At 36.4% G+C, this 12605-nt stretch overlaps 1 pseudogene; it reads left to right on the forward strand.

Annotated features, from left to right (window-relative positions):
- The window catches only part of LOC102830728, a 176394-nt pseudogene extending 165444 nt beyond the window's left edge, over positions 1-10950 (forward strand).
- The last annotated feature ends 1655 nt before the right edge of the window (positions 10951-12605 follow it).

Genomic DNA, 12605 nt, shown 5'->3' on the forward strand with positions numbered 1-12605 from the left:
TTTTTATTCTGTCAATTCTTACAGCCTTGTTTTTGCCAATGCCTTCAGTGGATCTTGGAATTCTTCCTTCAGTCCTATAGGGTTTTTATCATATGATGCTTCTTGAAATGACTGAACACCAACTGATGTATATATATTTTAACTTTTGATTGTGAATTGACTAAGGTAAACAGACAAGATCATCAGCTTTACTTTCTACAATTTACAAATTTTATTCATTATCAATGATTGCACTCCCCTTCCTGTAAAAATAGTTTCCTGCTTTTTAATAAATGAACAAAGCAAAACTATTTTATGTATACATACAAAACAAAATTTATATATTCATTTAAATGTCCAGTGGGCACACTTTACAAGTCAGCCTCTTGCCTGTAAGCACACAGCTCATCTCTGTTCATGAACCTAGAGTACTAAGATGCTGAATCTCTCTAGGCCATCACCTCTGCCACCATCTTTGCTGTCACCACTTTTCTGGGTAGGATGTCACACTCCATCCATGCTCTTCCTTTGTGATAGTCCTGGGGTCCTTTGTTCCTGAAATGAAAGATTAACTACTCCTTCCTTTTAGTTATACTTCTTCTACAATTAGAGTTGTGACAATTGCAATCAGTCTTGATAACAATTACTTACAATTGAATCATAAAATCTCATCACCATCAGCCCTCATACCCTTTCACTACATTCATCTGGAAAAATTTAAAACTATTCAGCGGTGAGTCTACCCTTACCTCCCTCATTCTGAAAGTAAACACACTCATGAAAGTTTGTATGCCAATCACTTCATGCCTTTATGCTGTTGGTGTTGTTAGGTGCGATCCAGTCGGTACCAACCCATAGCGACATTATACACAGCAGAACAAAACACTGCCCAATCCTGGACCAACCTCACTGCTGTTGCCAAGCTTGAGTCCATCGATGCTGTCACTTGGCCAATCCGTCTCGTTAGGGGTCTTCCTCTTTTTCTCTGATCCTCCACCTTACCAAACATGATATCCTTCTCCAATGACTGGTCCCTCCTGACAATATGTCCTAAGTATGAGACACCTTGACCTCCAAGGAGCACTCTGGCTGCATTTCTGCCAAAATGGATCTATTGGTTGCTTTGGCAGTCATGGTACTTTCAATATTCTCCTCCAACACCATAACTCAAAAGCATAAATTCTTCTACGGTCTTCCTTATTCACTGTCCAGGTTTTGCATGCATATGAGGTTATTGAAAACATCATGGCTTGGGTCAGGTGCACCTTAGTCCTCAAGCTGACATCTTTGCTCTTCAACACTTTAAAAAGGTCTTGTGCAGCAAATTTATTTAATGCAATACGTCATTTGATTTCTTGACTGCCGCTTCCTTGACTGCTGATAGTTGACCCAACAATAATGAAGTCCTTGACAACTTCAATCATTTCTCCATTGATAAGAATGTTGCGTATTGGTCGAGTGGTGAAGATTTTTGTTTTCTTTACATTGAGATGTAATCTGTATCGAAGGCTGTGCTCTTTGATCTTCATCAGTTAATGTTTTAGGTCCTCTTAACTTTCAGCAATCAAGGTTGTATCATCTGCATATCGCAGGTTGTTAATGAGTCTACCTCCAATCCTGATACCACGTTTTTCTTCATAGAACCCAGCTTCTCAGATTATTTGCTCAACATACAGGTTGAATAAGTATGGTGAAAGAATACAACCTTGTCGCCCACCTTTTTTCAACTTTAAAACATTCAGTGTTCCCATGTTCTGTTCAAACAACTGCCTCTTGGTCCTGGTACAGATTCCTCATGAGCACAATTAGGTGTTCCAGAATACTCATACTTTGTAATGTTGTCCATAGCTTGTCATGATCTACACAATGGAAAGCCTTTGCGTAGTTAATAAAGCACAGGTAAACATCATTCTGATATTCTCTGATTTCAGCTAAGATCCATCAGACATCAGTAATGATATTCCTTGTTCCACAGCTTCTTCTGAATCCAGCTTGAACCTCTGGAAGTTCTCTGTCAATGTATGATTGTAGCCGTTTCTGTATTATCATTAGCAAAATTGTACTCTCATGAGATATCAAAGAGATTGTCCAATGGAATCCGCATTCTGTTGGGTCACCTCTCTTTGGAATGGGCACAAATACAGATCTCTTCCAATCAGTCGGCCAGGTAGTTCTCTTCCAAATTGCTTGGCAGAGATGAGTGAGTGCCTCCTGTGCCACCTCTCTTTCTTGAAAGATTTCAATTTTTATTCCATCAGTTCCTGGTGCATTGTTCTTTACCAATTCCTTCAATGCACCTTGGACTTCCTCCTTCAGTATCATTGACACTTGATCATATGCTACCTCTTGAAATGGTTGAGCAGTAACCATTTCCTTTTGGTATAGTGACTCTGTGTATTCCTTCCATCTTCTCTTGATGCTTTCTGCATCATTCAATAATTTGCCCAGTGATTTTTTTCAATAATGAAAGTTGAGGCTTGAGTTTTTTCTTCAGTTCCCCCAGGTTGAGAAATGCTGAGCATGTTCTTCCTTTTTGGTTATCTGTATCCAGATCTTTGCACATTTTGTTGTAATATTTGGCTTTATCTTGTCGAGTTGATCTTTGAAATTTTCTGTTCAGCTCTTGTAGCTCCTCATCTCTTCCATTTGCTATAGCATCTCTACACTGGAGAGCAAGTTTCAATGTATCTTCTGACATCCATTTTGACCTTTTCCTGCTTTCTTGTCTTCTCAATGGCTTTTTGCTTTCTTCATGTATGATGTTTATGTTTATGTTGTTGTTGTTGTTGTTGTTAAGTGCCGTTGAGTCAATTCCTAGCCATAGCGACCCTATATAGGGTTTCCAAGGAGCAGCTGGTGAGCATGAATCACTAACCTTGCAGTTCAAATGGCTTTTCAGTCTGGCACATTAAACCACAGTGCCACAATAGCTCCCCATTATTGATAGCCAATATTTAAATTTTCTATCTTGATCAACTTTGCTGAAAGTGAAGAGGACTTAAAATATGTACTGTTGAAAATCAAAGACCTCAGTCTTCAGTACGAATTGCATCTTAATTTAAAGAAAACACAAATCTTCACCACTGGACCAATACACAGCATCCATATCAATGGAGAAAAGATTGAAGTTGTCAAAGACTTCATTTTGCGCCGATCATCTATCAATACTCATGGAAGTAATAGTCAAGAAATAAAATGACCTATTGCATTAGACAAATATGCTGCACAAGACTTCTTTAAAGTGTTGAAGAGCAAAGATGTCAGCTTGAGGAATCAGTTATACCTGACCCAAGCTATGGTATTTTCAATAACCTCATATGCATGTGAAAGTTGGACAATGAATAGGAAGACCATGGTAGAAATGATGCATTTGAGTTATTGTGTTGGAGGAGAATTTTGAAAGTACTATGGACAGCCAAAAAAACAAAAAGGTCTGTGTTGGAATAAGTACAGCCAGGGTACTTCTTGGAAGCCAAGAAAGGCAAATTTAGTCTCTCATACTTCAGACATGTTGTCAGAAGGTATCAGTACCTGGAGAAGTATATCATGTTTGGTAAAGTGGAGGGTCAGAGAAAAAAGGGAAGGCCCCAATGACAGGGATTGGCACAGCGGCAGCAATGGGCTCAGGGGTACCAATGATTGTGAGATTGGCTCAAGACAAGGCAATGTTTTAGTCTATTGTGCATATGGTTGCTATGAGTCGGTATTGAATCAATGGCACCTAAAAACAACAATCAATCCAGTGCACTGAGGAAAGATGCTTGATCTTTGATAAGAAAAATCCTTTCATTTTGACTGTAATTTTGAGCAATTGCATCCATAAGCAAAGGTCCAGTTCATCAAATTGTAGCAATTGCTCACAGTGTTAAACTTCTTTATCTTTATAAAGTATAATCAGCTAGCCATGAAAGCTAGGTCAAATGGGTACTGTCTACAAATTTGGGAGTTCATGCATACCTCTCCACACTTCAGACCAGCTGACTGCTTCACTCTCAGCTCTAATTACCAGTGGCTAGATCAGTTTTCATGGGTCCAGAGGTACACAAATATCCCTAAACTTCAGACTGGCCAGCCATTCCTTTTCTCTCTTTTATTTCAAAGTGTCAATGGAACATGGTCAAACTCAGCCCATGTCTTCACTGATGCATTTCCGCCACTTCCATACACAAGTAGACCAGAGTAGTCACCAGCGAACATATCTAACTACTCATGGGTTACCTTTGAGTTTCAGACTTAGAAGGGTGTTTTCACTAATGGGTTGACTTTTCTTGCCTTGCTGCCTCCAAGGAAAGTTGCTTGCTTGATATTCTAACAAATAAACATTCTGCTTTTATCTGCTGGTCTTTCTTCCAATAAGTATCTTCTCTTCGTCTAGCCATTCCAGTTGGTCTGCATGACTTTTCAAGTGGGAAGGTCCCACCATAGAAAGTTCTGGGTGAGGCTCAGGATTCCACATAAGGCTTCATATTCCACAAAGCCTTGCTATGATTTGGAACCAACTCAAGAGAAATTAGCAACAGCAAATTTCAATGCCTTCTCACCTGAGAGATTCAATTTCTGACACTATATCTGAAAATGTTCAATCATTATTCATAAGGATTTTAGTGGCTAACCATGCAGAAATAGTCTGCTTCTCCTTCTTTCTAGTTTATCTTAGACTGGAAGCTCCACTGAAATCTGCCCACCTGCATATCCCTGCTGGTATTAAAATACTAATCCTATAGCTTACAGCATTGCAACAATACAGATCACCACAGTACTACAAACTGACAGACAAGTGGTGGGTAGAACCATTCAATAATGTAATTTAAGGATTCATTCTTTTTTCTTTAGTTATTTCAGTTTAAGAAATGGCAACTGTGTCCTTTCTTATTTCTTATCTAACTTCCAGTCTTTGCAAATTTCACTATAATATATATATATTTTTAATCTGTTCAAGCCACCCATTTGACATTTTCAGTTTAGCTCCTTTACATTAATACTTTTCCTTTTAAAGTATCTCTATATTCTTTAGTAAGTTTCTAGAGTCTCCCTTAATATTCATTTTGGTATATATTTTTTCTTCCTTCTCTTATTAATGACCTTTTGAATTTTCCATAATTGATGTCCTTGATGTGATTCCACAACTATTCTGGATTTTAAAATGCTCTCTAAGTTTAAATGGCATATGCAAAAGGTCAAATTTTGGCTCTTATGGACTTGTTTTAATTGTCTACAGCTTCTAATTGAACTTGCAGATGAGAAATTGATGATTTGTTCCACAACCGTCATCTGACCTTGTTCTATCTGATGATATTGAAATACTTCACTATCTGTTTCCATAAATTGCAGTCTATTTGATTCCTGTGTATTCCATCTTGTGAGGTCCATGTGCATAGTTGCATTTTATTAAGTTATTAGGTTTGAATATGACCTAGTGTATCTTTATCAATACTACTACACTGGGAGCAAAGAAACCAGTTCTGGCCACTTAAAACCAAATGGTAGTTATCTATTTGAGCATTCCAGCAACTCACAAAGCTGATGGGAGTTTGGAGACCCAAGCTTTAAGAGGAAAACAAAACAAAACAATAACTTCAATTTAGAATTGACAAGTATGGAACAGAAAACAGTTTTTTGTTGCTTTTTTTTTTTTTTTTTTTTTAGGGGAAAAGCACTGCTGCCATAACTGATGAAGTGAAGGGCCTCTCCAAAAAGTATCCCATCACATCATGCAACATTTGATCAATATTAAACATTCTAGGCAGCAGTATCCAATTGGCTAAAGCTCATTTATATATCTGTTTCCTAGTATCTTTGGCTAGAGTGAGGAATAATGTACACTTAAATTTTAGTATCATAACAGACAGTAAGAGCCCTCAATAAAGCTACAAATACTACAGAATTCTTCTCAGATAGGAAAACCAAAATATCCACCATCTTTTAGTTGATTCCAACTCATGCAACCATATAGTACAGAACAGAAATGGCCATAGGACTTCCAAGGTTGTAAATATTTACAAAAGCAAACTGTGACATCTTTCTCTCATGATAGAGTAGCGGCAGATTCTAAAAGCTAACCTATTGGCTGGTTACTAAGTGTTTTATCCACTGTGCCCCTAAGGCTTCTTTCCCAGATAGGAGGTAAGAGGTAAATATTCTATGTGTGTGTGTGTGTGTGTACAAATTATTAATTATACTTCAAAATTCCATTATAAAATTGCATAGATCTTTTAAAAATAATCTATCTTCTGAATAATCGTTAAATATTATTTACTTATATTTATCTTGTGAACTATCATTTTCAATTGCTAAGTTACAATCTCCACATAACACATTATTTTGTCTCTTGTTCAGTGCTTTATATTATCACTGATAGTAGTTACCTGTATACAGCTGATAATCAGCAAATATCAGTGGAATTATTTAACACATTAAAGGATACTGGAATATTTGGAGTATACTCCTTCCCCAATTTATTCTCCAATTCAATGCCTTTAAATTTCATAACCACACAACTTTGGGGACTATTTTCAATACTAAATAATTTTTGTCATATTTTCTTGAAGAAAGGGGAGATGCAGACACTTCAGTTTGTGTTTTACAGATGGAGCAATTTTATCTCTACATTCTCTTATTAAAAGGAAATCTTTTGACCTACTTTCTCTGATCGTCAGTGTGCTGGAGTTAATAATGAACTGATGATGATGATGAATCAAGTGTGAAGCGGCTGCTCCTCCCTGGTCCCTCTGAAATTCTTACAAGCTTCAATAAAACATTTTCTAAATACCAATAGAATTAAGAAATCAAATGTGAAATGGACTTCTTGTGAGAGATTTCACATTGAGGAATTCCTAATATTTATTCAGAAGGAAGAGCAAATGAATACAATAATAAAGATTTGAAAAGTGTGAAAATAAAAAAACTATGACAAAAGATATAATAGTGCCATTTAAATGCTTTTCCCCACTCCCATTCATACCCACTGGGTGGGCCTGTGAAAGATAATTAAATGTCACAATGTAGGTTCTGAATCCAATAATTCCAAATGATGTGTTTGTTCTGTGAAATCCTTCTTGTCTTTCATCAGCCAGTTACAGTTCATTTATCTAAGAAGACATACTTGAATTTCACGAACCCTAATGACCTGCCTCCCAGGCTCTCATTAAAACCCTACTTTATCTTAACCTTACCATATTTTTCCTTACACTTGATTCATGCATTTATTCCTCCTTAACTGTTATAATTTTAAATGCAGAAAATACAATATACCAATACTTGTACCTCTTCAAACTTTTGCAATAATGTGCAGCACATAGTTAGGGTTCAATAAATTTTTATTGAAATATTTACTTACCTAGTATGAATATGGAGTCCTAGTGTGACCCTGTAGGATAAGTAGTGTACTGATAACCACAGGGTCAGCATTTGAACCCCACCAGCTATTCCTCCAAAACCCTAAGGTAGGTCCTTGTGAGTTGAAACTAACTGGTTGGCAGTTAACAATAACAGCAGTATGAATATAGAGTGCTGGTGATGTTGTAGTAAAAACATTGGACTATTAACCACACAGTCTACAGTTCACACCCACCTCTCCTCCGAGGGAGAAACGTGAGACTTTCTGCACTTAAAAAGATTTACAGAAACCCTATATATGGTTGGTATGAGTTGGAAACAGATTTAATGGCACTTAACAAAAACAACAAGTGCAAGTACAATAATGTAAACTTGCTGAAAACAAATTAAACACCCATTTTGTAGATAATATGAAGAAGAAGACTAAACTAAAGTAAAAATAAAATTAAAAAAAAACAAAACTTGTCTCTAAAACTGAAATTAGTTAAGTACTGTACATTCTCAGGGTTCTACAAAATTCAACAATATTAAATTAAACACTTTATTGAATAAGAGATGAATGTTAAGAGAAAATAGTGTAGTACCTATCTCACCTCTCTTGAGCATTTAATAGAAAAAGGAAAACATTATGTGTAATCAGCCATCTGGGATTTAGTGAGAAGTGTGCATAGTAGAGGAGAGAAACAAAAATACTGAACAAGATAAAATAGCTTATCTATTCTTAAACAGTCCATCTGGGGAAAATTTAGAAACAAATAAATAAAGACTGGAAATCTCAAGGACATTTATTAATCCCATGATATTTTAGATGAATCCATACATCTCAATATTTGTGTACTTTCTTACAAGTTTCTGAGCAGCTAGTAATTTCCTCAAATAATTTGATCAGCAATCATCTCCAGACACCTTTGGTAACTAAAAGAACTGGAAAAAAATTACCTATATATATTTTTTTATTTTTATACTTTTTACTGTGAATTGAGTGAAGGTTTCCAGATAAGATCATCAGTTACATATTCAACAAATAGTACACTTGGTTTCATCTTAATGATTGCAATTCCCTCCATGGAACTACTGTCAACCCGCTTCCTGACTGTGGCTCCTTTTCCATTCCACCTACCTTCCCAACTCTTCTCACTTTGTCCTTAGGTACTTATTGCTCCTTTGATTTTGAGTAATAGAGAATTTCATCATTCATAGTGAACATTCTATGCTAGTGTCATTGCTCCCCTGTATACCTATCTAATGTTTGGCTCCAAGTTGGGACACAGGGTGAGTTATTGCCCAGACCTGAAGTGTGGTTTTGAGAGTCACAGTCACAAGTTCCTCCAGTCTCTTTCTAACCAATAAGCCCAGTATTTTTTTTTTTTTTAATAATTTTGAATTTTGTTGCACACATTCTGATGCTTTCTCCAAGATCTTCTAATGTGATCCCTTTCAGAGCAATTGGTGGGGGTAGCTAGGCACCCTCTAACTCTTCTGCTCTCAGAGTCATGGAACTGATGTTCACATGTTCCATTAGTCCATTGGAATAATTGATTTCAAGAGTCTTCATTTCTCATCACTCTTCTTTCTTCTCTACATTGAGATACCAATAGATCCATCTTAAATCGTTGCTCATGAGTTATTAATATCCCAGATGCTACTCAGCAAAGTAGGATGAAGAACATTGTCTTTGTGGACTATGTTATGCAATTTGACCATAATGTCCACTGAGACTGTGGTCCTGAGGCCCCAGGTTTAACTTCACATTGACACATGATGTTAGATAATATTTAAGAAGATTTCATCATTTCACCCATTGTATACTTCACCATGTTGACAGCTATGTTTTCAGAAAAGTAAAATGCTCAAATACCAATATCCTCTTTAAAACTCATGTATATCAGTGAAGTATATATATACATATATATATATATATATATATATAAGTATATACAAATATGCTATATATTTACACATATTGTTATTAAGTGTCTTCAAGTCGGTTCTGATTCATAGAGACCCTGTATAGTATTTCTGAGGAGCAGTTGGTGAGCTTAAACCATAGATCTTGCAGTTCAAACTGACTTTGCAGTCCAGTATATTAACCCACAGGGCCACACCATGCACACACATAAGTACAAACATTCCACTCTTCCTTGCATACCCATTCAGTATTTGTCTTTGTCCAGGGATCTACCCTTAGGACATTCTTGTTCCAAGGTTGTATCTACATCACTATTTACCTCTACCCCTTTAGCCCTAGTATACCTACCTATGTCTTCAACTGTCTTCACCTTTCTTATGCAATGCTTCTTCTTCTTGTATATTTCCCTGCCATGTCTTTTATCTTGCCCTCCCTGTCAACTGAGTTAACAGTATCTATCCTACAATCAGTGAATTCTCCCTTCCCTCCCAACTCTGACAAAACATCAATGATATATTGATATCTTTTATCAATTCAGACTATGCCTCAATCTCTGTATTAAGAGCACTATTGTTCCAAGGTTGAGTATGCATCACAATTTACCTCTGTCCCCCTAGCTCATGCAAACCTAACTCAGTGTTCCCCTATCTACCTTTTTCTCTTATGTTCCTATTTTTGTAAATAATTCTCAGTTGCTGGGAGGTCAATCAGAAGTCTTTATACTGGATTCCCTAAATGGTTTTTCTTGTGGCTTTGTTAAAAAAAAGGTGTTATCTACTCCCCCTTTAACTCTACTAGTTTAAGTCATGATTAGTCTGTTTCATATCCTGGTTTTGATTATACAAATTATGATTTAACTCAGTCAAAAAATATAAAGGTTGGTTTATGCTTGGGTTGGATTATGCCATGTTTTATTGTTACTCCTTAATCTATGATAATACAACATGACTTATATAGGCCTTTTGCAGCTCTTAATACCATATATTTAAGCCGGACTACAGAATCAACTAAAGACCCTTATGAAGTAACAGCTTGTGTTGTGATTCCCTTTGTTATTTTATATCCTAACAACCCCAATGATTTGATTTTGACTTGAATTGGCTCTGTGTACAACATTAATTGTAAACATTGTTATATTACAAAGTTGTATTAAGCCTAGCTAGCTCAGTTGGTAGCTCAGGGTTGCAGCTGACCTAACTCTACTTCACAATGGATCTTTGTATATCATTCTTTGTACCCATTTTATTACAAATTGTATTAATGCTTCATTTTTACCCAGTACCTTTGTAATAATTAGACGACCACCCTATGTATTGTTACCTGTTAAATTGTCTGAACCTTGGTATACCGATCTTGTTCTGTATGCTTTAGAAAAGTTATCTTCATCTCTAGACCCATCTAAATGCTTTATCGCCACACTAATTTTAGGCATTGTGGCATTCATTTCTATTATAAGCTCTATTGCTGCCTCAGCAACAGCTCTAGTGCAACAAGTTCATACAGCTAATCAGGTAAATGACTTATCAAAAAATATCTCATTAGCATTAGCTACTCAAGAGCAGATAGATAAAGGATTAGTAGATAGGATTAATATTTTAGAAGAAGCTGTTCTCTACATGGGAACACAAATAGAGAATATTAAAACTAGGGTGACTACTGCATGCCATAATAACTATAAGTGGATATGTGTAACACCTTTATCTTACAATGGCACAGATATTACTTAGCCTCAAATTCAAGTTCATCTTAAAGGCATTTGGAACAATTCAGACATTTCATTCAATATGCAAGATTTACATTCACAGATTAGGTTTATTAGTCAAGCACATTTGCAGTCCACTTCTTTAGAGCAGATAGCTGCATCTTTAGTCAACTCAATTAAGAACACTATCTTCTCATTCCTTTTGGACATTAATCATTAATGCATCTATAATTTTTGCAATTATGCTTATCTTGATTTTTTGCCTTTCAGTCATCATCCAATGTCTAACGTTGACCATTACATCTGTACAGCGAGAAGTCAGCACACTTCATTTAAAAAATAAAAGAGAGGGAAATGGCGGATGCCATCCTGCGAATGGTGGACCCCATCCTGCCAAGGAGCAGAACTGCAAGAAGCCTTATGCATGAAAAGTTCATTGTTTAGCAGAGCGACAATGAATGCCCCCCTTGGTTAACAGAGCTACAAGGGATGATTCATGCAGGGGACCCGTGGTTTCTAGCTTTCCCTTGGAAAAATATTTTATTTCTGATTTCCTTATAAGAAGTTTTAGAAAATCTTGCATAATCATTAGATACTTTAAACAAACTTCACGTTATAATAGTTGCCTTTCACATTAAATCCAATAAATTTGAAAATCTAGAGGAGATGCACACATTTTTAGAAAAGCACAACCTACCTAATCTTAAACAGAGTAAAGTAGAAACCCTGAACAGACCCATAACAAAGGAGGAAAGAGACCAGCTCATCAAAAAACTCCCAACCAAAAAAAGTCCAGGTCCAGATGGCTTCATTGGTGATTTTAACAAACATTCAGGGAAGAGTTGTCACCAATTTTACTCAAATTATTCCAGAATATAGAAGAGGATGGAAAACTTCCTAATACATTCCAATTTAAAAATGGGCACAGGACATGAACAGACACTTCACCAAAGAAGATACTCAGGCAGCCAACAAACATGAAGAAATGTTCACGATCATTAGCCATTAGAGAGATGCAAATCAAAATAGCAATGAGATATCATCTCACACCAGCAATAACTTCGAAGTTCAGAAATGCAGAGGATAATAAATGCTGATGAGGATGTAGAGAAATTGGGACACTCCTAAGAAAGAAGGAAAAGGTCAAAATGAATGTCAGAAGAGACTCTGAAACTTGCTTTCCAGCGTAGAGGTGCAAATGGAAGAGATGAGGAGGTCCAAGAACTGAACAGAAAATTTCAAAGACCAGCTCAAGAGGATAAAGCCAAATATTATAATAAAATATGCAAATATCTGGGATAAGAAAACCAAAAAAGGAAGAACACTCAACATTTCTCAAGCTGGGGGAACTGAAGAAAAAATTCAAGCCTCAACTTTCGTTATTAAAGATTCTCTGGGCAAATTATAAAATGATGCAGAAAGCAACAAGAGAAGATGGAAGAAATACACAGAGCCACTGTACCAAAAGGAAATGGTTAATGTTCATCTGTTTCAATAGGCAGCATATGATCAAGAGCCAATGATACTCAGGGAGGATGTCCAAGGTGCATTGAAGGAATTAGCAAAGAACAAAGCACCAGGAATTGATGGAATAAAAATTGAAATCTTTCAAGAAAGAGAGGCAGCACAGGAGGCACTCACTCATCTCTGCCAAGAAATTTGGAAGACAATTATCTGGCC

The sequence above is a fragment of the Chrysochloris asiatica genome, unplaced genomic scaffold, assembly GCF_000296735.1.
Source record: "Chrysochloris asiatica unplaced genomic scaffold, ChrAsi1.0 scaffold00073, whole genome shotgun sequence".
Lineage (NCBI taxonomy): Eukaryota > Metazoa > Chordata > Mammalia > Afrosoricida > Chrysochloridae > Chrysochloris > Chrysochloris asiatica.